General features: G+C 38.5%; 1 protein-coding gene across 2 annotated transcripts in view; it reads left to right on the top strand.

The window, feature by feature from the left end:
- Positions 1–492: 492 nt before the first annotated feature.
- Positions 493–26,756, top strand: part of fstl5 (follistatin-like 5) — a 1,124,912-nt gene continuing 1,098,648 nt past the window's right edge. The window contains exon 1 of one of the 2 annotated variants that reach the window (XM_039750328.1): positions 493–772. The gene's annotated coding sequence lies outside the window, so the exon portion shown is untranslated. The remainder of the gene's footprint in view (positions 773–26,756) is intronic. The other variant, XM_039750329.1, reaches the window with a different exon arrangement.

The raw sequence follows: 26,756 nt of genomic DNA, 5'->3' as shown, positions 1-26,756 counted from the left end.
TTTCAATTCTTATTCTGATACATCTAAAGGTGGTGCACCGAGTCCGCCGCCTGAAAAGCAGATTTGGAGATTACGGTGTAAAGGAAGATTTCACAGAATCATCTTGTGACTCTCTAGTCTTCCACAGTCGTATAACTGATCGGTTTACGATGTCGCCGGTTCTAGGGCAGGCACGATGTTAAATTACAAATCTTGTTCGCATTTAAAATGACAATTGAAAGATAGATGATGTAGGTTAGTATTTGTACATACAAATGTAATAATAAATGACAGTAAAATCCCCTACTTGGCTTCGTGCCTACACTTTCATTTCTCTCCCGGCTTCGCTGTGCGTTTTCCTTGTAGAGCTGAGAATCGAACAAAACAGCTGACTGTTATGACTCTGTTTCCCTGTCCGGGGTTGTCGATTGGTTGGCGCTGTGATTGTATGCAAATGAACCCGGGACGCTGCCAGTTGGCGAGGTTAGAACTGTGAGCCGCGGAGACGGCGCCTGAGACCCGAGAGGAGGCGAGTGCCGCTGTCGCAAACGGAGCTGTCCTTTATTTTACTAGTGCTGAATTGGGGATTTTGATCGACATTTGCCTGCGGATTTTTTGTGCTCTTTCAAAGGAATTATCACGTTGGTGAACTTCAGTCTCAAAGCTACACATTTTTATTGATTGAAAAGCCGAAAATAAAGAGTGCATTTGGGCTCACTATTACCTGCAACTGTGGTTTTCAACTCGTTGGAGAATTTATTTCCCCTGGATTACTTTGAAAGTGCTCCGTCAGGTAAAACTGCTGATAATCTTTTGTTAAAAGATGTTATTCCACTCCGCCAATTCTGGTTGTGGACTTCTGTAGAATCGAGGAAAGAAACACAAGCGCGTGTTCATAGTGTCTCTCTAAACTTCATATCAAAGGAAAAATTGATTTCCTTTTAAAATACACCCGCGTCAAATGCACGGTATTCTGGAAACGTAAAGCGTTACTAGCGTTCATTTAATATATCTGATAACTGCAAATGTACAAAAGCGGTGGTCTCTTCACCAAATTGCTCATTCTCTCGTCTTTGTTTATATCGTATTTATATCAAACTTTCTCGGTGTTATTTTTTCGCAAAACAGGTCCGTTGATGCGACGGAGACTGCAACGAAGGGCACCAGGAAGCTTATGTCACTTGCAGGAATCTTTAGCAATCGCCGTACAACTTTGCTTTTATTTGTTTGTGGAAATAAAGATATTCTTTAGAACAAACACGTTAGATAGACCGATTTCAACAGCTGCTTTAAAATATGCGTGCAAATAAGAGCACCAATCTGAGGTAAAAAGAAGCAAGCTGCCTAAGCCAAGAAAACAAAATACAACAGAGACTCACCCTATGGCTTCGACTTAGCATGCAAAACGGATAGCCGGGAACCTGTTGTTACCTGCCTCGTATAATTGGAGACTATCGACTTTACATTTCCTAGTTTTACAATCTAAGTAATTTACACATCCCTATAGCCAACAAAAAGGGAAAATATGTTCCATTGATCTGGACCATTTAAACATTCTAATTATCGGCCAGTCATCTTCATTTTGCCCTCTCCTGTTCTATACCTTTAAGGTCAAGTGTTTCTTTCCTCTCAGTTACTATACCCTTGTGCATCTTTAAAGGTTGCAACTTGGCTATTATTTCCCTTAGAGCAATAGTATTTGATGGTATTATCGTCATCCGTCAAGACAGTACCCAAGCAAATGGCAGTGCTGTGCTGTAGAAAATACTTAAGACAGTGCATTCTCAGTAAATGAAGTTTTTCTGAAGGAGTTTTCGGCCGATTCCGCTCGTTTGTGTTCAGTAGTGGTTAATAAATGCAGAATCTGATCATTTGATATATATACATTTCATTATAAGATTGTGTGGGGCTGAAGCCCTTTACCTGTATATAATTTAATTTGAACAAGTTTGAAAATGGATGAATGGATGTTAACTTACTGCTTTTTATTTTTTTTTTTTCCTTGCTGGAAAACTAATTTTGAGAAATATGCATGTGATGAATTTGAAATGAACATCTGGATTTCCTTTATATTTCATTTTTATAATAGCAGAGTTTTAGTAAAGCATATGCATACATCAAATACCAGTTTTTGTAGCATTTCAACCAATAAGAGTATGTCAAAATTCTTTTTTTTAAATAAATACTTAATAAAACTGCCATTTTATATTTTGTATTCTATAAAGAAGTCAAAATGCAACATTTGTAATTATTAGCTACTGTATACTTAGCGAATGAGGTAAATGTTTGGTTTTGTTTGTCCTCATTAGTCTTTTAAAACAGTAGTAACATTTTCATTGTCGTATGTATCAATTTATCCAAAGTCTTAAGTTTTTGGAATGCTGGCAGGTAAGATGACTCGCCCGGGTTTTAGTCAGTTCCCTGCTTTTAGCAGCCCTCAAGCCAGCGGTGGTTCACTAACTACAGACAACCTTGAAATGATTTTGGAAACTTTACGTAGCTGCTGGCAAGCTTTGCAATCGGATCTGATTGGTTTCTCTCGTGAACAGGGAGGGGATGGCCTCAGAAGGCACCCAGACCTGATTCCGCCCTTGAGGCCATGAGTGTGCTGCACATACAGTGATAGAGAATAGAAGGAGGATTCCGGAAAATGCAGACAGTGTACACAGAATCGGGTCAATTGATGCTAATTAGAGGTTCTTCAACTGGGTGCTGTGTGCTTACATATCTTGAAGGGTCTATTGTTAGGAATCAATACCCTTAAGATATTAAAGAACATATGCTGGTATTAGAAAACTTGAGACTCCTCTTCTGAAATGAATAATGATAAGGATTATGACTAACTCAGCTCTAAGCTCAACTGCTTTTGAAAAATAATATGCTTGCGGCAAAACACCAAACTGAGAGTTTGTATAGTTGTTAAATGAGTTATACCATCTGTATTTTAGTCTTAAAACGTAGCTTTGTCATCTATAGTTGCATTTATTAGGCAAAACTTTGAAAGCATCCATGCCTCAAAGTGTTATCTGCTTGAAGCCTGTCACTTTAGAAGAAATGGGGAAAGCAGTAGGGAATGAACCAGCAGCTTTGTGGTGTACAGCTCAATAAGCCACACTAGCTTAAACGATTTTGATGAGAAAGCAAAGAGGATTCTAGATCTTCAAGGATGGTGGCCTAGTGGGAGAGGTATCGCTCTGCAAGTAATAAGGTTAACATTTCACTTCCCCTCATTAACTCACAGAGACGCTGTACACAAATGTACGACAGTTTAATCTGACAGGGCTATAAAATGTTGGAAATATGGAGTTCATTGTTCAGTTTGCTTGAAATGTTTAGCTACTTGAGTTGGAAGCTTTAAATAGATGTATATAGCTGCATCTTGCAGACAATGAGCCTTATGCATTGATGTGAATGTTAAGGTGAAACAGGTTGCGTTTATTGGGCAGATGGTACCAGCCTAGGGTGTAAGTTTTCTAAAAATAAAACAGTTCTTTTTTCATAGGTGGTAATCCTAAATGTGATAAGGCAGCCCTGAAGCAAGAGGTGCATCATATAACACATAAATTGGTTGAAAGTTACTGCATGATAGTGTAATAAGTCGTTAATTAGGAACAACAGGATTTCCAGCCCAGGCCACTGACATAGTACCCTCACACATGAGAATTCCGGTGGGTTTGCGCCTTCTGTTGTGTGGCATTAAGATGTAATGAACAGAAAACAGCCCTTAACGTTTAACGTCTGTATATATCGATTGTCATCTGTGGTTTACTGAAGGTTGAGCTGTAATCTCGTAGCTCAACAGTTGAGCTGTAGTCTCATATTTAGCAATGCCTCCATGCAATGGCTTGATATTCATTGTTTATGCAAATAAATCAGGAAAGTGTGTGCCAGCAGTTTAGGAACGGCAGATGTTATGTCACTTATTATTTTCACTGAACACCTAACTATTAAAAAAATAACTGTAGGGCCTTTCATTATTAACAGATGGCTGAATTTGTGAATGATCTATAGGTTTCTAGAAAGAAAAAAAAAAACTATTACTATAGAGAATATACTTCTGTTTCCTGCTGCGCTGAGATGTTTATTGCACTGCTCAATATCTTTAGTAATACTTTCTTCACTTATACTGCTGCCTCACAGATCTTGAATTGTGGGTTCAAATCCTTGGACTGATTATTATCTTCATATCTGTGTGGGCTTTTCTTTCACATGCGTCTTATTATTACTTATTATTGACACCTTTATCCAAGGTGACTTAGAATATTTAAGGTATAATTGTTTTTATTTCTCTTTGTTTTCTTCCCAATTGGAGCACAGGCGGCAGGTGAAGTGACTTGCTCATAGTAACCCAGTGTGAATAGTGGGATTTGAATCCACATCCTCGGAGTTTGAAGTCCAAAGCCTTAACCTCTGTGTCACTCTACCTGTGTTGTGTTAATAGGAAATTGGGTAACACTTTACATTAAGTGTCCATAATTACACTGTAACTACTATGTAATTACCTGTATAAGTACAGTGTAACTACGAGTTATTACTCCATACTTACTGTGTAATACAAAGTAACACTAGTTAATTACTCAGTTGTCATTGTTATTCCACAGTTTATATAATTACAATGTAACAATTTATCACTGATCCAAAAAAACAAGTGTACTTACATAGTTACGATGTATCTGTACTTTCAAAATGTAATAAAAATATCAGGGTATGTAATTACAACTATGTAACAGATGTTTTCATGGTCTGGGCAATTGTAATGGAGAATTGCAGTGATAACGCATTGGTTTTCGATGATATTTCAAGATCTTTTGTAAATGGTAAAAACACCTTTGCAAAATGGTTAACGCTTTTGCCTCACAGATCCATTATCCTGAGATGGAATTCTGTTTGGAGATATGTGTGTAAAATTTGTACGTTCTACCCATGTCTCTGTATGTCTTCTTCATGGGTTTTACTGCCACATCCCATGGACATGTAGGTTGGGTTACGTGGCCATATGTGTGAAAGCGTGAGGCAGGAAACAGCCCAGGATGGGGAGCCATCCCATTGCAGGGCCCACTGACAAACATACCAGCACTCATGCTTGAAATATCATCAAAAACCTATGCAGTTATCACTGCAATTCTCCATTACAAATGCCCAGACCATGGAACATCTGTTACATAGTTGTAGTTACATACCCTGATATTTTTATTACATTTTGAAAGTACAGATACAATGTAACCATGTAAGTACACTTGTTTTTGGATCAGTGATAAATTGTTACATTGTAATTATATAAACTGTGGAATAACAATGACAACTGAGTAATTAACTATAATGTTACTTTGTATTACACAGTAAGTATGGAGTAATAACTCGTAGTTACACTGTACTTATACAGGTTATTACATAGTAGTGACAGTGTAATTATGGACACTTAATGTAAAGTGTTTCCGGAAAGGGTATAATTTATCTGTATGGGTGTGTGCATGGCTGGATTCTCTGATGCACTGGCATCCTGCCCAGGAACGGGTCCTGTCTTGGGTCCAGGAACCCAGGGAATGGCGAAGGACCCCTCCAAACCAGGCCTAAATAAGATTAGGCAGGTTTTAGAATGCTATGTTATTTGCAAAAATCCAAATCCCTTCCTTCCTTTCTTCTTATCTATCCGATCATGTCTATCCCTTTTAATATATCCTCTATAAATATCAAGTCATTATTAATATTCATCTTTATCTGCTGGAGTGCTGCACAATATATCTAGATTTAGTTACATGCTTCAGTGCTCAGAGTCTGTCTGCTGTAAAAAAGTGCTCTAGTAATGTAGCATTGTGGAAATGAAATTTTATTAAATAAATACTGATTGATTGTTTGATTGACTGATTGATAACCTCATGGCTCCATACTTCAGTGTTTAGTTCCCAAATCAATACCTCTCTGTGTGGAGTATTCATTCTTTTCCTTTTTGTGTTTATTGTACAAGGGTAGTGTGATTTCTTTACACATCAAAAACCATGAAAATTAGATTAACTGGTGACTTTGGTGTAGAAGTCTGTGTATGCATGCCCTGTGATGAACTGGTACCCTGGCACCCTCTCAGAGTGGCTGTGTGACAGGTGAAGCACAGAAGAGGTTGGGTGATGCAGCAGGACAATGACACTAAATATTAAAGTAAATGTGCTACAAAATGGCTTAAAAAAAGACCAGTCTCCATTTTGGAGTGGCTCCGGCAGAGCCCAGACCTTAACCCAACAGAGGTGCTGTAGAATGACCTCAAGAGAGCAGTTCATACAGTTATGTTAAAAATATGGCAGAGATAAAGCAGTTCTGTAAAGGAGAATGGTCTAAAATTGCGCCTGATCATTATGCAGGTGTGAACTGCAGTTATCAGGGGCACTTGTTAGAGGTTATTTCTGCCAAAGACATTTTGCCGTTTATTAATTCTAAGGGGTCACTTGCTTTTTCCACAGCGCGCTATGAATGTCTGATGGTTATGTACAATAAGGACATAAAGGATTACAATTGTTTGTTTGTTATTAGCGTATACATATTGTGTTTGTGTATACTTGTGACTTAGATGACAGTCAGACCGATTAATGCCGAAAACCAAGTCATTTCAAAGAGTTCACATACTTTTTCTTGCCATTGTACAGTATAAAGACAAGCCTTAATAAATGAATGGATGGATGACTGGATACAAATTGGCTAGCCTTAGTGATTGATGAAAAGATTGAAGTAGAATATAAGAAGTACCATAGATTTTACAAACAAGAGGTGACCACTCAATTCATCAAACTCATTTGAAATGAGTACCTCACTGGAAGTGATTGTTCAGGTTCAGTTTCTCAGCTCTTTTGGTTGTTAGTTGGTATCATTTCACTTGTGAGTTAAAATGTTACATTGCCTGGACATAGTTAGATGGACTGTGCTCTAGTCATAATTAAACAGCTTCAGTATTGTGAAAAAAAATTACAGTTACTTTTGGGAATTAGTACATGGCTCATTTTAAAAATAAAGCAAATAAATGTACTGAGTGTCAATATGATATTTGCTTTGTAAATCAGGATAGGTTCTAGTTTCTCTCAACCCTGATTTAGACTGAAACTGGACACTTATGAATTTTTATGCTAGCCTTCTATATAACAGAATATATATATATACTAAATTATATTTTTTATATACAGTATATATATTATTTCTATATATTAATAGAAATTAAGAGATTTGACAAACGAGAGGAGACCATTCAGTCTAAAAGCTAAGCTGTCCCAATATCTCATCCAGATACTTTTTAAAGGTTGTCAAGGTTCAATTGTTCACCTCAGTAGTTTCTTCTAGATTCCCCACAACTCTTTGTGTAAAAAAGTTCTTCCCGGCTTCTATCCTGACTGCACTTTCCCCATAATTTCGACTGGTGTCCTTGCCATCGTGATTTCCTGTTTAGTTGAAAGAATTCAACTCGATCTACTTTATCAATGCCTTTGAAAATGTTGAAAAGCTAATTACGTCCCCACTCAGTCACCTCTGCTTGAGACGAAACAGTTTTTATTGTTGAAGTTGGACCGAGTACAACATGTTCTTCAGCCCTGGGATGTACTTGGTTTCTTTTCTCTGCCCAGCTTCAAGTGCTGCTATGTGTTTTTTGTAGCGTGGTGACCAGAACTGCTTACAATACTCAAGATGGGGTCTCAGTAGTTCATATACCCTGCGCATAACATTCATTGATATGTATTTAGAAGTTTTAATGAAATAACCTAACATTTTATCAGCATTTTGAATTGCACGAATGATGGAAAATGTTGTGTCATCATAAACCACTAATTCCTTTTCAGCGGTCTCTTTCTTTAGTACAGTGTCTCCCATCTTGTATTTATAATTGACTAGCCTTGCTCCACGGCTCCACTCACGTAATGAAAAAGGACAGTGAGAAGGGCCATGCCTGGCTCCCCACTCTTGACGTTATGCTTCCCCCTCCCCTCGGCCTGCAGACTCTGTCTCGGATTAACGCGAATATATCGCTCCTACAAGTGAATTATGATTCTTAGTGCAATGAGAGAAGTTGCAAAATCACCCGGAAAATTCAAGCAAAGTCTAGAAAAAAAAATTCAATCTACATCTCGTTCTCTCGTTCGCTTGCTAAGCAGATGTAAGACACGCCCCAAGGCTGACACGTGAGTGAGGATGCCCTGTCCCCATCCCCTCGGCCTACTGCATTTCTCTCGGATACGCGCAAATAAATCGTTAATGCAAGCGAACTATGATACTTAGCACTATGAGAGAGGTTGCAAAATTAACCAGAATATTCAAGCAAATTCTAGAAAAAAAACCCTAACTAAATCCGTTAAGTAGTTCTCGCGTGAAAAGCAGACAGACATACAGACAGACAGATGTTGGATTTTATAAATTTAAAGATGTTCCTGTTGCCGTTGTGTTACACTGCATTTTCCAAGTGTTCACCCAGTGCTAAAGCTTGTTTTTGCTGTCTCCTCAGTGTCTGCCACTCCTCCAGTTTTGGTGTCTTCTGTGAATTTTTACAGGTTTACTAATTTATATATATCAGAAAAAGTAACGGGCCTAGGACAGACCCTGAGGTACTCCACTGATGACCTCACTCCACATGGAGCATTCATCTCTTACCTGCCTGTACTCTTTATCTTCTGCCAGATAACCAGCTTCCATTGAAATTTCATTTTCTAGGTTACCTCTAATGCCTACAGCTTCTAGTTTCAGAATTAATCTTTGGTGTAGGACTGAATCAAAGGTTTTTTGAAAGTCTAATTAAATTATTTTGTAATCTTTTCTTTTGTAAATTACTGCAGTAGCCTGCTCAAAAAAGCCTAACATATTGGTTTGGCAAGGTCTTCCTCTCATGCTGTTATTTATTATGTTGCTCTCATGTAGGTACTTCTAATTTCTTTCTTATTATAGTTTCCATAGTTTTCCATGGTACAGAAGACAGACTTAATTGGTCTGTAATTACCAGGGTACATTTTGTCTCCATTATTCAAGACTGCAGTCATATTTGAAATTTTCCAGTCCTCTGGTACTTGTGTTATCTCAAGTGACTGCTTAAATATGCCTAATAAGGGTTTATAGATGACATCTTTTATTTCTTTCAGTCCAATCAATTGGTAAAATCCCATCAGGTCCAGGCGTTTTATTAGTCTTCAAAGGGCTTGAAGCACATCTGACTCTTCTATTTTAAACATCTATGAACTCAGAGCTTGTTTTTATGCCTGCATGTGGCATTCCATTTGTTTCTTCCTTTACAAATTCTTGGGTGAAATTTTTTTGTAATTTTTATAATACACAAAAAATAAATAAATAAATAAAAAAAGCATAAAAACATTGAATATAATTCCGGCTGGCGTATTTTTGGCCAGTAGCTGCTGTGGAAGCCAACCCAGACACAGACAGGCAGGAGGCAGGTTTGCCACACTTCTTCTTCTTTCGTCTGCTCCCGTTAGGGGTTGCCACAGCGGATCATCTTCTTCCATATCTTTTTGTCTTCTGTATCTTGTTCTGTCACACCCATCACCTGCATGTCCTCTCTTACCACATCCATAAACCTTCGCTTAGGCCTACCTCTAGACAGGTTTGCCAGACTACATGCATTTATTTACAGTAAAACGCACAAATCACCACACACCAAGACACAAGGCTTACAGCCCAATAAAGTCCCTTCTTGCTGCCAGTCCTTCTCCCTCCACTCCTCCTCAGGCTTTGTCCTCTTCCTCCCGACTTTGGCCTTTTAATGGTGAGGATTGGCTCCCTTTATATGGCACCAGAAAGGACTCCAGGTGCCCAACAAGCTTCTTTTGGCAACACTTCTAGGCTTGGTGAAAGTGGCCTGGCAGTGGCCATTGGGTCCAACAGGGTTGAGCTGCCATGCTCATGGCCCATGGCCCCACTGGGAAACTAAGGGGAATGCTCTCTGTCAGCCCGGAGCAGAAACTGTCCTGAAAATACTCTCCTCCATAGTCAGGGCGTCCCAGCTGGGTAAGGGTTCCGGCTACACTGCCTTGTTAAGTCTTAGGATAGGGGTCTCACATTCATATCCTAGAGGGCCACACAGTGGTTGCAGGTTTTGATTCCTGTCATTTTTTAAGTTGGTAATCACATACAGGTGCTAAATGAACATATTTCATTCGACTTAATTTTAATTGAATTTGTTGTCAAAAAAAAAAATAACGCGATGCAATGTGAGTTAAGAGGTGAGCAGCTATACCAGGCGTCTCAAACTCAGTTGAGCCCTACTGTATTTTCCATTACCGGCAGAAATTAGCGCCTTGAATGAAATCCAACAGCTGCTGAAATTGATACCAATACTTTAGTGTTTCACTGACTTGATTGTTGTTTTTGGGGTCGTCTCAGGTTTTTCTGCTGTTTTCCATTAAAGACATATTGCTACAGCAATGTCAATTAGTCACTTGTACAATATTTTCTGTATTTTCCTTCTGCGAGGCGTTATTGATGGATAAGCTCTCTTCCAGTTATCCTTAACATTGGCAGAATCACGATAGAAGAGCTTCTGCATTGTCCCTTTCTGTTCATATTGTAAATCCTTGCTTGAGTTTCAACAGCTTTCCCACTGATGAACCGTAATGAAGTAAATCAAAAGAGATAAAAGGATGACATTTTTTATATGCCGTGGCAGCACTTATGTTGGTAACCAGCATTTTAAATCTGACGAGTACATAAAGTTTACAAGTTCCCTTAAGATTGATGCTGTGCATTTTTAGCTGGAACAACTTTGGTGTTGCACTGACAGAGGAATCTGCTTTTGAAAGTGGAAATGCTTGTCTCAGAAATAATGTGCGAGAGTCTGTAGTGATGGAAAACAACACAGCAGGTCCCCTCTCAATGGAATGACTATACACCGACACTTGGTCCTGGTCAGTAAACACAACCTAATATAGTGTAACTGCAATGTGACTAACAATATGAACAATAAGTTTAAACGCTGTATCTCTTAATAATAATAGGAACTTAACTTAATTACTTAATAAGTTAAATGAATAACTTAATAGGCTTAAGTTAAGTGAACTTAATTAGTGTAATAACTTAACAACTTAATAGACCCTTAATAACTCATAAATAACAAACATAAAAATTGTTGAATGAAATATAGGTGAAATATAGTTACATTACTATATATACTTGCGGATAAGTCGGGACTTGATTTTACAGTATAATTTCTGGTATTTTATAATGTGTGTCGTATAAGTCAAATGCAGAATACTCATGTTACTGGTACAAGGGATTATGATATGCTAACGCCCACCTGAGAGAGTAACCATGGAGCACACGGCCTTTTTCTTCTATGTGGGTGCGGTAATGCGCTGTATCAGCGTGTGCTCCTAATCTCTCTATCTCTCTCTGTCTCTCTCTATTGTGCCTAAGTGACCACACAGTAATACCTGAACTATTTTCAAAACAGCATTTGCACTGATTTGTGTTTTTTGTATCTCACACCCTCATACACCTTTATCGTAAGAGCATGCCTTATCGAATCCAAATCATATTATGTGATATCATCAACTGTTAAATTCTGCTCCATACTTGTACATTTTTTATTTTTATACTGTATTGAGGATGTATTGTGCATTTTTGACACCCACTGCACGCCCAGCCTACCTGGAAAGGAGTCTCTCTTTGAACCGCCTTTCCTAAGGTTTCTTCCATTTTTTCCCTACAAGGGCTTTTTTGGGTGTTTTTCCTTGTCTTCTTAGAGAGTCAAGGCTGGGAGGCTATCAAGAGGCAGGGCCTGTTAAAGCCCATTGCTGCACTACTTGTGTGATTTTGGGCTGTACAAAAATAAATTGTATTGTATTGTATTGTATCTACGATGGGGCATTCAATCAGAAGAAAATATGAAGCTGTGTTTAAATTAAATGTCGTTGCATGGTAACTGCGGTGCTGCAACAAAATTTAATGCGTCTGAGAAACTGATGTGAGATTGGAGGAGACAAAAAAAATAAATAAATAAATTTAAGTGTCACATTTTTGAACGGGCGTAAAAGTCGGGGCCAGATTTCAAGACCCGACTTATCCTTCTATATAAAAGCGGTTGGGATTGTCCTTCCGTCCCGTGAGTGCTACGCAGGCGCGGAGTTTCACACACGCCCTGTCCATTTTGCAATGCACGATGGTATTTGTAGTTCCGTTTTTTCCAGGTAAAAGATGATTTTCTACTCCAGACTGTGCGATATCTTCTTCTTCTTTCTTACTATATAAAAGCAGTCAAGATTGTCCTTCCGTCCTGTGAGTGGAAAGTGTAGCGGTATTCCGCTTATCACAGACTTACTACTTGCAGCTTGCGGTTCGAAGCGACATGATGTGAGCAGAGTTCTGGTGCTCCCATCGTTCCCTTGCTTTTGTGCGCGATGCGCTGGAAAAATAGACAAAATTATGTCTCTGGAAATAATTAATGTTGATGGAGTACAAATGCCTCACCGCGTAGTAAATATCAGGGAGGGTTCAAAAGGGCGACCACAATATAGAAAAAAAGTTTAAATTTCATCACAAAAATAACAGAAACTACGAGTATTAAAGTAATACCGCTCAAATGCAATATAACCAAATTAATGAGTTTGTGTAAAATATCAAATTGATCTACATATTGAATTGCCTTAAGAAGTGGTCAACTTAAAAGTCGGTCGCCTTAAAAGGTGGGTCAGCCTAGTACATGATTATATACGGTACATCTAATTTACGTTTTTTATTCTATTTACAATATTCTGACATCTGTCAAAATGGAGCATACTAAGGTTAAATATAAAAAAAAGAGATTAGCCTGAACTGTTACTACACTGGCATAAAAAAAGTTAACAAACTTACTTAGGTAATTGTAAAGTGTAATAAGAAATTACAAGAGGGAGAGAATAAAATGTTGGTGACCTGCCGGTACCCCATATAATCCAAACAGAAGACTGAGAATAAAACTAAAGTTTCATCAGGGGCATCGTGGATGTGCCGTGTCCTATTGTGCTTCTGTTTTTAGGCTTCCACAAATGCCTCCTTCATTTTTAGGTTCGTAAATGAACTCTGACTTTTGGCAACAATGTTTTTTGAATTTCCCACCAAGTAAAAAGCAGGTTCTTTGGGCTGTGGGCAGAGGAGAGAAGCTGTTAGTCATCTGAGTTTCTTCAGATGCTGATGCCGCCTGTGTCTTTACCCCTATAATGCTGCAGCAATGCTCCCAACTCGCTCCTGTGCAACAAAAAGAATTCCTCTTATAGTCTTTATCCAGTTTTCATGCTTTTGTTGTGTAACATTTTTCAACAATATTTCTTACATTACAAAAATTGATTATCGGAAGTAAAAGTAGAGAAGTGGAATAAACATGATCCATTGTTGGCCAACTAACAGGAAACAGATTTACCCCTCGATACATCGATAATTTTGTGAAAAAGGTTACTTGCACATATGTTGATTTGATGAAGCAAATACAAATAAAATACGAATACAAACATACTGTACAGCATTAAGAATAATAGAAATAATCAGTACCCAGCAGTTCACATATCGCCAATGTTACCAAAAACCCGAACATACAATGGAGGTTCCAAAAATTTCAAGAACTGTTAAAAAAAACCTTTTATTAAAAAACTTACAACAATTCTCTTTTAATCACCTTTAAAATACTCTCCTTGAGATAAAGTAGCCTTGATTCAGTGTTATTGTTTGTATTTTATTGCTTCTGGCTGCTGTCTATTATGCCTTGAATGCGCTACAGTTTGTTCCAGTTGCCAGGGAAACAATTCCCAAAGATGGAAGTTCAGCTTCCTGGTTCATAACCCTCTGGTGATTTCAGCAGTTGGTTAGCCACCCATTTCACTGATAAAAAAATGTTTGCTAAACCTATCTTGACTTTCCTTGCTTTCTGAATTGTTCTTTGGGGGCTCTTGACTTTCGTTTGGTTCTTCTGAACTTTTATCTTGCTCTTTGGCTTTGTTGTTTTGGCACTTTTCGATCTTCCGGTTTTGACCCTTTTCACACCCAGCTTGTCTTCCATTCCTGGAAACATTTTCCGTATTCATCCTTTGGTACCATGTCTAGAGCCTCCAACATTTTTCCTAGATTTCTTCTACGGTAGCAAATATTCTTCCTTTCGATCTTAGTTTCAATTCTTGGAACAAAAATCACAGTCAAGATTTGGTAAATACGGGAGGATATGAAGTAACAACCACATTGTCATAGATTCTTTCCCCTATACTAATTGTTTTATCTTGGTAGAGTAATATATTGCTCTACTTTCCCTTTTGTATTATTAAGATGTAACTTTTGTCAGAATGCCTAATCCCACAGACTTACCACTGTTTATAAGGTACTAGCAAAATACCTGCGCTTCGCAGCGGAGAAGTAGTGTGTTAAAGAAGTTATGAAAAAGAAAAGGAAACATTTTAAAAATAACATAACATGATTGTCAATGTAATTGTTTTGTGACGGTTATGAGTGTTGCTGTCATCAAGGATTTGATTATCATTATTTGTTTCAATCAGGTTCGTATTTGGAGGATGTGTTGTGTTCAAGTTACATTCAGTGTTTGTCTACTCTATCCCTGACCATCTCATCTTCGTTGTCAACCATTGTAAAGATAACAGGTTTCATTCTTCGAAGTGATCACTACCCAAATCGGTACTCGTGAATCTAAGATGTTCAACAGGCATTCCCAGTATTAAGTTGTGGATTTGCCTGCGAATATTTAGCGCCAGCGTGTCTATGAACATAAAAAAGTTTCTCTCGCACTTTTGCTGAGTTTGTGCCAAACACTATTCTATCACTGACCATCTCATCTTCGTTTGCATAAACACAGTCCTTCACCAGGAATTTTAACTCTGTTACAAAGTGATCAAAAGTCTCGTTTATACCCTGCGTCCTCTCATTAAACTTGTATCTTGCGAATATCGTATTCGTCTTAGGCATGACAAATGCCAGGAGCAGCGTGTCTATGAACTTAATTTAAAGTTAAGCTTTACACCTTGCTTTCCTATTCGTTTGCATAAGCACAGTCCTTCACCAGCAATTTTAACTCCGTTACAGCAATTTTAACTCCGTTACAAAGTGATCAAAAGTCTCGTTTACACCCTGCGTCTTCTCATTAAACTTGTATCTCGTGAATATTGTATTCATCGTAGGCATGACAAACGCCAGTGGCAGCATGTCTATGAACTTAATTTAAACTTAAGGTTTACACCATGCTTTGTTTTTGCAGTAGCTGCACTTATGAATATGTTTGTATACGTCACTCGCATCATATTCTTTTGCTGTCTTCTCAATTGTGTAATGCGTTTTTTGTTCAGCGCTCTTTGGAGCTCTTGCTTGTTCTCTGCGTATTGCGCTCACAGTCAGTTCATGTGAGCCGCTCGGAGTACATGCATCGAAGGTTCTCAGCTGTGCTTGTGCTATCTCGTGCGATCTTGTGATGTCCACGGCTTTATTTAATATTAGCTAAGACCTGGCACTTAAAGTTTCTCTCACACTTTCGCTGAGTTTGTGCCAAACACTAGTCTATCCCTGACCATCTCATCTTCGTTTGCATAAGCACAGTCCTTCACCCGCGAATAATTAGCAGCAGCGTGTCTATTGGATTGCTGCTGCCGCACGGCCTTATATGGGAAGGCACTCAATTACGTGGGAGGCATGACGATGAGGGATGCAACTCCGCCTCACACAGCGACCGAGCTTCAGGCTATGGCCGTATATATGTACGTAAGTAGGTTCCAGTTACGCGTAGAATTTCGAAATGAAACCTGCCTAACTTTTATAAGTAAGGAATGAGCCAGCCAAATTTCAGCCTTCTACCAACACATGAAGTTGGAGAATTAATGATTAGTCAGTGAGTCAGTCAGTCAGTGAGGGCTTTGCCTTTTATTAGTATAGATTATTGTATATAACTTCTCCCCACCTTCCCTTCTATATCTATAACCTCTGGCAATTAGATGTAGTAAAAAGACAAACAGGAGTTAAGTTACAATTTAAACAATGTATTATTGATAATATTAATAAATAGCAAAATACCCGCAGCTTCGCAGCGGCGAAGTACTGCCTTAAAATTTTTTATTAAGAAGAAAATGAAACCTTTTTAAACTGAGGGAAAATATACCAATACATATTTGTTAAGGATCTCTTTATATACCACATCATGAGTTCGGCCCTCCGGTTGTAATATGACCAAGCTGTGCACTGAGCTTACTCTTGAGCATGCAACCTACAGTTGGCCATGTGAACAGTAATCTTGTTTCAGATCTCACAGCTTGGATTGCTGCTGTCATAATAGGTTTGAGTTTCATGGTTTGTTTCAATTACGACCATATTTGTAGGACTTGTGTTGAAGAGACATTCGGCATCTGTCAAGCGTTGTAAGTATACAACCGGTTTCGTCGATAACTTCACATCCAGCTTTTAAGAGTTTGTCCAGGTGTGAGGTGTCCCTCTTCTTTACGCTGCCTCCCCAACACACCACCACGTAGAAGGGAGCGCTCGCCACAACCATCTGATAGAACATCTATAGCATCTTATTAAATGTTATGTAATGTTTGTGATTAAGAAGTATGTCCTTGGGGAACAAACTCTTTATGAAGAAATTCGTCAGTGTTGAAAACCATGATCATTATAGCCTTGATGTTTGACTTAACATGGCAAAAAATTGTCCAAGTCACTTGCATGCATGTCTTTAATGACCTCTTAGGCGCAGCCATCAGCAGTGTGTCTGTCTGTGGCAACAGTGTCGACCTTGTCAAAAGGTTTACTTACCTCGGCAGTAACACTCATGTCTCTGGTGACTCTTCCTGTAATGTCAGTAGACAGATTGCGAGAGCGGGAGGGGTCATGAAGTCACTGGAAAGAGGTGTGTGGCGCTGCCGATATCTAAGCAAAAGGATGAAGGTCCAAGTCTTTAGAGTCCTGGTGCTTCCTGTCTTTCTACATGGTTGTGAGATATGGACGCTATCCAGTGACCTAAGACGAAGACTGGACTCCTTCAATACTGTGTCTCTTTGGAGAATCCTTGGGTACCACTGGTTTAACTTTGTGTTGAATGAACGGTTGCTCATGGAGTCCCGAATGAGGCTCATTACCTGCATTATGAGGCAGTGCCTGTTACGGCACTATTGCCATGTGACACAATTCCCTGAAGGTGATCCTGCTTGCAGGATCCTCATTTTTGAGGACCCGAGTGTCTGGAACAGGCCAAGGATACACCCACGTAACATCTGGCTGCGGCAGATAGTGGGTCATTTCTGGAGGGTGGGACTGGACTGCATGTTTGCCAGGGGGGTTGCCAACCTGGATCTCGAGCTGTTTCGTTGTGTGGTGGGTGCGGCAAAGCACTGTACCAGTGCATGCTCCTCAACCTGACCTGACCTGAGAATAGATGCCAGAAATACACACTCGATGAACTCAGCACATTGTCACAGCAGACTGATTAACCAGACTATAAGCATGCAGTATCAAGTGGCATATTCATGAACTACACCCTGCTATCGTGCTGTTAACTGGTTCTGAGATTATGTGGGTCCTCCCTCATATTCATCAGATTAGAGTAGACGTTTCTTAAAGTCAGCTTCTGGGAAAGTACTGTTATGAAATGTACTAGTTGTGGTGAACATTGGGTGTGAGATTTTAAAGACTTTGCATTTTAGTTTGCAAAAGTAGAGTAAATCTATAGTGGGAAGGTGGTAACCAGTACTTCTAGAAGTGACGTCCACACGGCTACGTACCTCTCTAACTTCTTCCTATCCTCAGCAGAGAAATACTTTGTCCATCAGTAGAATGCCCAGAAGGGGGTGGGTGACCATTTTGACTAGGTTTCCAGGATTATGGCTGTATTTGACTTTGTCTGTAACCTTATATTATAAATTACAGATGACTGCCAGAAGTTTGTGTTCTCAAGTAATGCTGCTCACTGGAGTTTTTGTTTTTCTCTCATCTGTTTTCAACTGGCCTTATCTCAACAATAACATTCATACACCTACGTTGTTAAAATCTGTTTGAATCTGTTTTGTTTTAATATTTTTAAACTATTCTGTATTTTTATCTTTGTACATTATGTATTCTATAACATTTGTCATTTACCTGTAAACTTGTTACAAATCTCTGGACCTGTGCTTAGTGAAAACACTAAATACCCAAGCTGTGTCTAGAAAGGTCAAAATACTTTCAAAAATGGGACCTGAAAATGACTCATTGCCTCCTATCACACTCTGAACTTCTTTAAATATCTTAGAAAGTACAGCCTCTGGTGAGCTTTCTTAACCGTAACAGATGAGTGATCTCCCATATTAGACGGCTGGAATTGGTGATGCCAACCTACATGAAATTCTTCACTGCTTCTAATTTTGCCTGTTGATATATAAAGATGAGTGTTTAAAGACCATAATAAACACACAACTCAAACATATTGTAAGATGAAGCATTTCATGTTTGCTGAAGGTAATTTTTTAATCTCAATCTTTGCAACAGCTTTGTTGAAATACATTTATATATTGCAACAGAGCAGCCTTAAGATAAACATTGTCTACAGACACACGATATGTGGAAAACTTACATGAGATCTTAATGCTTCTAGCAATATTTACCTCAATAATATAATCTTTATATCCCTTTTCTAACCTATTATCTAGTTCAGGGGTGCAGGGATCTGATACATATGTAGACAGTGTTATGTTTCAGCCACAGTCTATTCCCTGGCTTATGCTTATTTTCTGGTTTACTGTTATTTTTGGATTATTATTTTTCCTATTTCTATGTATTTTCTATTATGTTTGTTTATGAGTTAGCATTTATGTACCATGTTTTGAAGTTTCATGTAGTTTGAGGTTGGAGTACCAGGTGGCGGGGATACTCTGCTGTCTCTGATGCAGGGATCTCAGTCTGAATTATTGAGGCTGTGAAGCGGTTTGAAATTGATTTACTGTTTTTTCAAGAATTGTTGTACTGTTTTCTGGATTTCCAATAGTGGCTAGTGTTTTGGAATTTTTTCTTTGCGCCCTCCCAAACATAACCTATAGTCTATGGGAGAGGATCAAAAGCTTTAGATTTGTCAAACATTTCAATCTCTAGTTTTCAATGGATCTAAATGTATTAAGGGCCCCTGATATCGACAGCATCGTGTCTGTGTGTTACAGTTTCTTGAGGACTGTCTAGAGCTAAAACAGCTGGATGGAAAAATAACAAGCTGGATGGAAAAAAAGACAAACTCTTAAGCCTGTTGTGAGATGACGATGTACTGATTAGTTTTTGAGCCAAATTGTGCAAGAGAAAGAGGCATTTTAAGGGGACCGTCAGATACTGTAATTCTGCAATTAATTATGAATTCCTCTCATCAATTGCTATCGTAACAATGTATTTTATTTCCACAAAGATCAGCATCAGAGCAGTAAATAACTACTGAAATGTTACAGAATACTTTGGGTAACTTGGTTCCTAGGGTGCAAAGTCCAAATTTCTTTGCGGTAGGATTGCCGTTTTTAGGTGTATTCTAACAATTTATAATGATTAAAGTTTGGGTTGTCTTTACAAGCCAAACTTTTAATGATTTTATATCCCTTGAGAAGCATTTTTATATATATTTGGATCTCTTATAGTCTTTTTGAACTTTCAAGGCCACTTTCCCTTTTTGAGGATTGCTTAGGCTGTAGGCTGTCTGGAGTGAATCTCTTCTTGGCTGACCAGTGAAGATCCTGTCCTGCTTTATAGTCATTTTGGAGCCCTCGCACACCATTCCAGCATATTCCTAATCACAACTATAAATATCATTTGGCACATGACTAAAATCAACACTGGACTGGGTCCATTCCTTTGCCTTCACACTCACTCACCGACACTGTGAACATGTTTTTGATATTTGAGGGAAACTGAAGTATCCAGTTGAAGACCGGTACACAGTTAAGGAGAATGTGAATAGTTCACACTGACTGTGTTCCTGTTCCCTGGAATTTGAATTCATGTATTTTTAGCTGTTAGGCATCAGAAAAGACCTTGAAGTAACCTTCAATTAACTTGTTTGGAATGTCAGAAGTAGAGACATGGACAAGTTTTATTGGTCAATTATGCTCACACATACAAGGAATTTGACCCAGGTCGTCAGTAGTTCTCACAGAAATTAACAGATAATTTTTTCCATTTGCAACAGTTTTACTAGGAAGGTAAGTATGTCCAACACCTCTGTAAAAATTAAACAGTACAACAACATTTATTTCTATAGCATGTTATTATACAAATAATGTACAGTAGCTCAAAGTGCTCCACAAGATGAAGAAAGAAAAAAAATAAAGTACTAATTAACAATGAATAAAGTAAGGTCCAATGGCCAGGGAGGACAGAAAAAAAATCCAGAGGGCTAGAGAAAAAAACAAAATCTGCAGGGGTTCTAAGGCCATGAGACCACAAAGCCCCTACTAGGCATTCTACGTAACATAAAAGATCTAAATCAGTCCTCATGGTTTTCAGGCTTCATGTGGAAGAATTAGATGATGATGGTCATGTGGACCTCTGGCCTTCAATCCATCAATGTAGGGGCTGCGTGGTGCCCTGATCAGGTGATGGAGGCACAGACATTAGTTATGGTCTGTAATATAAGTAAATAAATAAGTAAAAAGAAAAATGTATTTTTTATATAAGTAAGAGTAAGTGAGTAAGTAAGTATGTCTGGTACCTCCAGATCAATTAGATGCTACAAATGCCCCATCTGTTAGCTTAGCACTGCTAGGCGTACATTATTTATTTGCATTTTGCATCCCCTCTCTAGTCATGTAGAGCGAGCGTTATACATCTACGTGCACTGAAGTGAATGTCAGTGTGGTAGAATGAAACTTGGCTGATGCCAGCAATGAACACAGTTCATAACTATCAGCTATCAATCAATAGTAATCACATCAATAAACAATAAATAAAGAACAATAAATTCTGGAATTGTTTTTTTTTTTTTTCAAAAATAACACCTCAGCTACTTTGGATCCATTTGCTGTGCCCTGGAAAATTCTCTGGTGAATGCCAAAGCTGATGCTTATGATATAAATTACTTGATATAAATAATACAGGGTGGCCCACGAAAAAGTAGCCCACCTTCCTGCCAGAGTGGCGTGCCGATTGACTACCCTCATCACGAAAGCTGTGTAGGCGTAGTGCAAACGTGTGAGTACGACCTGAGCGACATGTATTCCATTCCACAAAGAATCATTTTCAGCACTTTCTGTAAAGAGTGAGTAAAGATTTTTGCATTTCAAGTTCTTTCTTTCTTTATGGAAGGGTGCCTTTTTTCGCCAGGGAGGCGGGCTACTTTTTCGTGGGCCACCCTGTATAATAAATGATATAATAATAATGATATAAAGCTGATGCCTCAGCAGTATATGAGTCCAAGATCAGCATGCTTTATGCATGTTAGAGGCTTGATTAGTTTACAAGTACAAAAAAATGACCCAAACTTACACTCAATAAACACAAATACAGAGGCTACAATTTCCTATATAAATTTATTATAACAATAAATATGTGCAGAAGGAAAAATTGCTCTTTAGTCTGTTTGTTTTGGCATGTAGTGAATCTGTAGTGCCTATCAGAAAGGAGTCATAAAAATATGAGAAGGTTGAGTGGGGTCAGCAATGATTTTACATGCCCACTACCAAACTCTGGAGACAAACAGATCTCAGACTGTGGGTGAGCAGGTCAAAACCAATGATCCTCACAGGCATCCCAACTGTCTTTATGTAGTCTGTTCTTGTCTTGTTTGGTGACCAGTGCAAACCAGACTCTTATTAACATGCAGAGAACAGACTCAATGGTTGCTGTGTAGAACTGGGTCAACAGCTCCTGTGGTAGGTTGATCTTCCTTAGTTCTCTCTGAAATAGCATCCTCTGTTAGGCCTTTTTTTATGATGAAGTCAATGTTGGTCTCCCATTTCAGTTTTTGAGAAGTTATGGGTTGTGGATTTTGTTGCTGCTACAGTGCTGTTGAGCATGACGAGAGTGGATAGTGATGGGGTCTTATTCCAGAAGTCCATTGTCATCTCTACAGCCTTGAGTGCATTCAGCTTCAGAGTGCTGTTCCTCAGCAACCTCTTGTCTATATGTAAACTCATCACCATCTTGGATAAAGCCTGTGACCAAGTGTATAATCTGCAAACTTCAAGATTTTGACAGAGTTCCAGAGTTCTCCAGCTCCACCAGCTATTTCCTGACCATCAGGAAGTTGGTAATCCAATGGCTGATAGAGTAAGGCACGATAAGCTGGAGGAGTTTGGAGTGGAGGATTAGTGTTGGTGAGGACACAACAGAAAGGAGGAAGAGAGGCCCAAGAAATGAGAAAGATCATAGACCATGCAGTAGGAGACTTTAGAAGTATGAAGAGGTAGCCACCTACCCTAAAATGAGAGATGGGATTTTAGCCATCATTTAGTTAGACCACTGTAGCTGTACGTTTTTGTTTTACCCTATTATTTTGTACCCATTTGTCTTGCATTCTCTTTCCCCTTCAGGTGTTATGTTCTGTTATGAAGAATCCTTTTATTTTATATACTTTGGCGTATTTGAGCTTTGAACAGCTCAAAAGCCCCTCCTCTCTCAGGCACAATGTACAGTATATATATTTTTTTACCCCAGCAGTAAAAGAGACTAAGGTGGTACAGGTTTTGTTAAAATGAGAGGAATCAGGTTTTGAATAATCTTTTTTTAGTTTGACTTTTATTGTGGTAATTTGTATACCTTTAGAGAATCATAACTTGGGACCATTTATGGTAGTCTATTGGTTGTGTTTTGTCAAGGAATCACAGCACAGTACATCCCATGTTACACGTTTTGCACTGTGGTAACTCCTTGTGGTCAGCTGTAAACCTGTAATATCTGAATTACAAATAACCTCAGAAGCAGTTCCTTTACAGCATGAGCTAATAGAAGAATTTCTATGCTTGGCCGCATAGAGTCTGTCTGTAAGCACTCCAAGCAGAGCATTTCCTGGTGATGTCAGCTAAGCTATCTTGAACTCAGTCCCCCCCCTTTCTGGCAATACTACTACTATATTTCACCTGCCAACGGAGAAAATCCTGCCGGCTACGGCAACTGTTTTGCTGTGAAATCACACCCCACTCCATCCCAGGTCGTATATTTTACAACGTGATAACAGCTGGTGGTCAGTCACCAACCCGTGATGTCTGAATTACAAAATCCTCAGAAGGAGTTCCTTCACAGTCTGAGCTAATAAGGAGAACGTGCAAGCAGATCCTTCCTGGTGACGACAGCTGAGCCGTCTTTCTCAGTCAGAGCTCACCTTCAGCACAGCATCACCAGTACAAGTTGGAGCATTGGTTTTGACTAGGCACTTAGGCCAGGCAGATAACTGCGTATTTTCTAAGGAAAAGCAGCGATGCTAAGAAAAACAGGCCTGCTCTTCTGAGACTGAGGTTTTATTTGAGTCTAATTGTGTTTGTTTTCCAGTAATGGTTGAAATTCACTGTGATTTTTCAACATGTGCGGTCTCTAAGTGTCCTTAAGGGGTTGCTGCTGCCTCTATGATAGTGTAGTCTGCCAGGCAGAATCTGGAATTTGATTATTCCCCATTGTTACTTAGGGCTTGTCTTTGTATTATTTTGTGAGATGTTAGGATTTTGTTCTTCCAAATAAGAGGCAGCTATTCAGCCAGTCGTTTAGCTTAGAATATGCTAAGCAGTTTGATTGTCTCATCTGCCATTTGTTAGAAACCAACTTGGTAATTGGGCTCAGATTTCCGTGACATGCATGGATTGAAGTTCCTCAGTTTCCATACTAAATGTATTCGTTAATTTCCACCATTTTACTCAAATGTTTTTTTCATTGTTTTTTTTAAACATTTTATTGAATTTATTAAAAGCAAATAAAATTCAACAATTTTACAAAACTAAGTTCAAATCACAATGTTTTGCTGTTTTAATTAAAAAATCTGCTAGATGGTTTGCATAGCAGCCCAGTAGTTAGCAGTCCATCATTCTGGGCTTGAATCGAGTCCATTGTAGTTGTCAGTGTATAGTTTGCACGCTCTCTCAATGACCGTGCATGTTTTTCCTGTGTTTCTCCAATCTTTCTTCAACATTCAGAAGATGTATGTGTGTTAGGTTAACTGGTCCATTATGGGTGAGCACAAGAGTGATCCGCATGATATACTGGCTTTAACTTGTGCTCAGTGCTGCCACAAAAGGCTCTGAACTCCTGTGACCTAGACATAAATTACTTGAATCTGAGGACGTTATAATATGTTCATCTTTATCAATGTTTTAACACAAACCTTTTACAAACTATTGACACACAGGAAGTTTTGTGTTACTTTCTGGGTTGCCACTGAATGATTTTTCTTCTTTTCACCTTTTGAACATCAAGCACTCACACCTGTGGTGTGACAGCACTCTGCTCCACTGCATAAATGTCATACCTGGGGTGCCCACAATGGAAAATCTTTATTTAAGTGAACACTGTTGTCAAAACAAAACCATTAGATGGTGGCAACAGAGACTAAGGGGGAAGAAAGCAGAGCCCAGTGCATTATTTACATGATTACATTATATTGATACGATGGTAGAAATACCACTCCAGCACCAGAGCTTATACAGTACATTCTAATAAAACAGTCTCAGTATTAGTTGTATTTTGATCCCTGCAGTAATCTTGCCATCAACCTGAAAGTTCAGTTGTGCATTTGGAAATAGTATGGATTGACTTCAAATAGCTACCTCATTAACCTTTGTCATTGACATTGCTGTCAACCTGTGGCTTTCAATACTCATTCCCAGCACAGCAAATTTCCAATGGAAGCATCAATGCAAACAACCCTGGCCATGTTCTTGGAATTGTAACCAGTTAGGAACAGCCCTGTGTCATAAGAAGTCAGAACTCTGAAAGTTTGTGGCCTAAAAGTAGTGCGTTGGGAAAAGGTGGAGATTAAACCCTGTTTTCTGGAAAAACATAGCTGCTGATGATTTTAACATTTAGTTTCATAGAGCTTAGACCTTACTGTTATTTCATATATTTTTTTATTTTGGTTAATGTTGAAAAACTGCAGTGGGCTGGCACCCATCCCAGGGTTTGTTTCCTGCCTTGCGCCCTGTGTTGGCTGGGATTGGCTCCAGCAGACCCCGTGACCCTGTAGTTAGGATATAGTGGGTTGGATAATGGATGGATGGATGTTTAAAAATTTCACTTACCATAAGCAGACTAAGATCTTTTTCTCATTCTTCTCATAACTATTTTGAAACCAGTAAACTATGCTGTAGAATCCAATGCTACAAGGATACTACAGAAAGAGAGACTCAACCAATGCAGTAGATGATTGTTAATGTCAGAAAACAATTAAGTAGACAAAGCTGAGTAAGCAAATTCTAAAAGAGATTTATAGATTTAGAGATTTGTACATAGATAATGTCTGTACATCCTACGAACAATTACACTCCAAATTTCATTTCCCATCAACACTATTTCCAAATTAGAAACTTTGCAAAATGACATATGCCAAATTTTCCTCACCAATTTTTATTCTGGAAGAACTATTGATCAGTCTGGAGGAATCAAACAGCATTTCCATAATATATAAAAACATTTGAAAGTCCCTTCCTTTTAGAGATCCCAGAGTACAGAGGAAAAAGGATCTCTCACTCAACATTTCAGAAAAGGAGGGGAAGGCAGCCACACACACAATTCACTTGAGCTAAATATGTGCAAAGCATTCAGTTATTCCACTTAAAATCTTTCATCAAGCACATCTATCTGTTTGAAATTGTACAAAATGTTTCCAGAGCAAGGTCCAATCACCCAACGTTGCAATCGAGCTCCAGCTTCACTGGGCCACATGTTTTGGGCTTACAACAAATTAACATCATTCTGGACCAAAATCTTTAAATGCCTGTCAGACAGCCTTGGGGTCACAATCCTTCCTAACCCACTAACAGCGTGTTTGGTGGACTGCCAGATGGTTTTAAAGTGAAGAAGGACAAACAAACTGTAATTGCCTTTACTTCACTATTAGCACATAGACTTATCTTGCTCATCTGGAAAAATCCTAGCCCACCTCTTTTACGTGTAAGTCATATATAACTGATGTTGTACAGTATACTATTTGAAATTGGAAAAAAATCAAATTTTCACATACAGGATCTGTTCAAAACCTTTTTTTAAAACCTAGCAGGATCTAATTAATAACATTTTAGAATAAACTTTCATATTGCGGAAAAGGATTCTCTTCCCTCTTTTCTTCTCTTAAAGTTTTACTTTGGCTGTTGGCCTTCCTCTCTTTCTCATGGGTGGCAGTTTGAACTGAATTTAGTTTTGTCAAGTTTGACTTGATGGTATGGATTGTTACTTGATTTTAATAAATTCAATAAAAAAATAAAAATAATAATAATATTGATAATCATAATAAAATACATAATATACACTAAATGAATAATCAAACGCTTGCAGAATTTGTAGTATTACTTATTATAATTTTTGTGATCTGGCAATTTCATCATTTTTAACAGTTATGTTGAAGCCTTTTTATTAAAGGTATACAGTGTATCCAATTTTTAATTTTCCCAACCCAAGAAATTTGATTGTAACATTTATATTGTCCTGGATGGTCTCTGTAAAGACATGAAATTTTATTTACCATTATTATCATGTCATCATTTTGTTTTGTCGTGAGAACTGCCATTTTGTATAATTTCACATTGGTCGTGGTATCCTTTCCTAGATGGACCATGGATGCACTGTGTGTGACATTATGACAGAGACAATAAAAGTCGGCACGAGCTCCCGCAAATTATTGGAGACTTGTATAAACTTTGCATTTGTGT

This window comes from Polypterus senegalus, chromosome 4, assembly GCF_016835505.1.
Source record: "Polypterus senegalus isolate Bchr_013 chromosome 4, ASM1683550v1, whole genome shotgun sequence".
NCBI classification, from domain to species: Eukaryota; Metazoa; Chordata; class Cladistia; order Polypteriformes; family Polypteridae; genus Polypterus; species Polypterus senegalus.
Note: the sequence above shows the minus strand (reverse complement) of the source record. Positions and strands in the feature narration are given on the sequence as shown.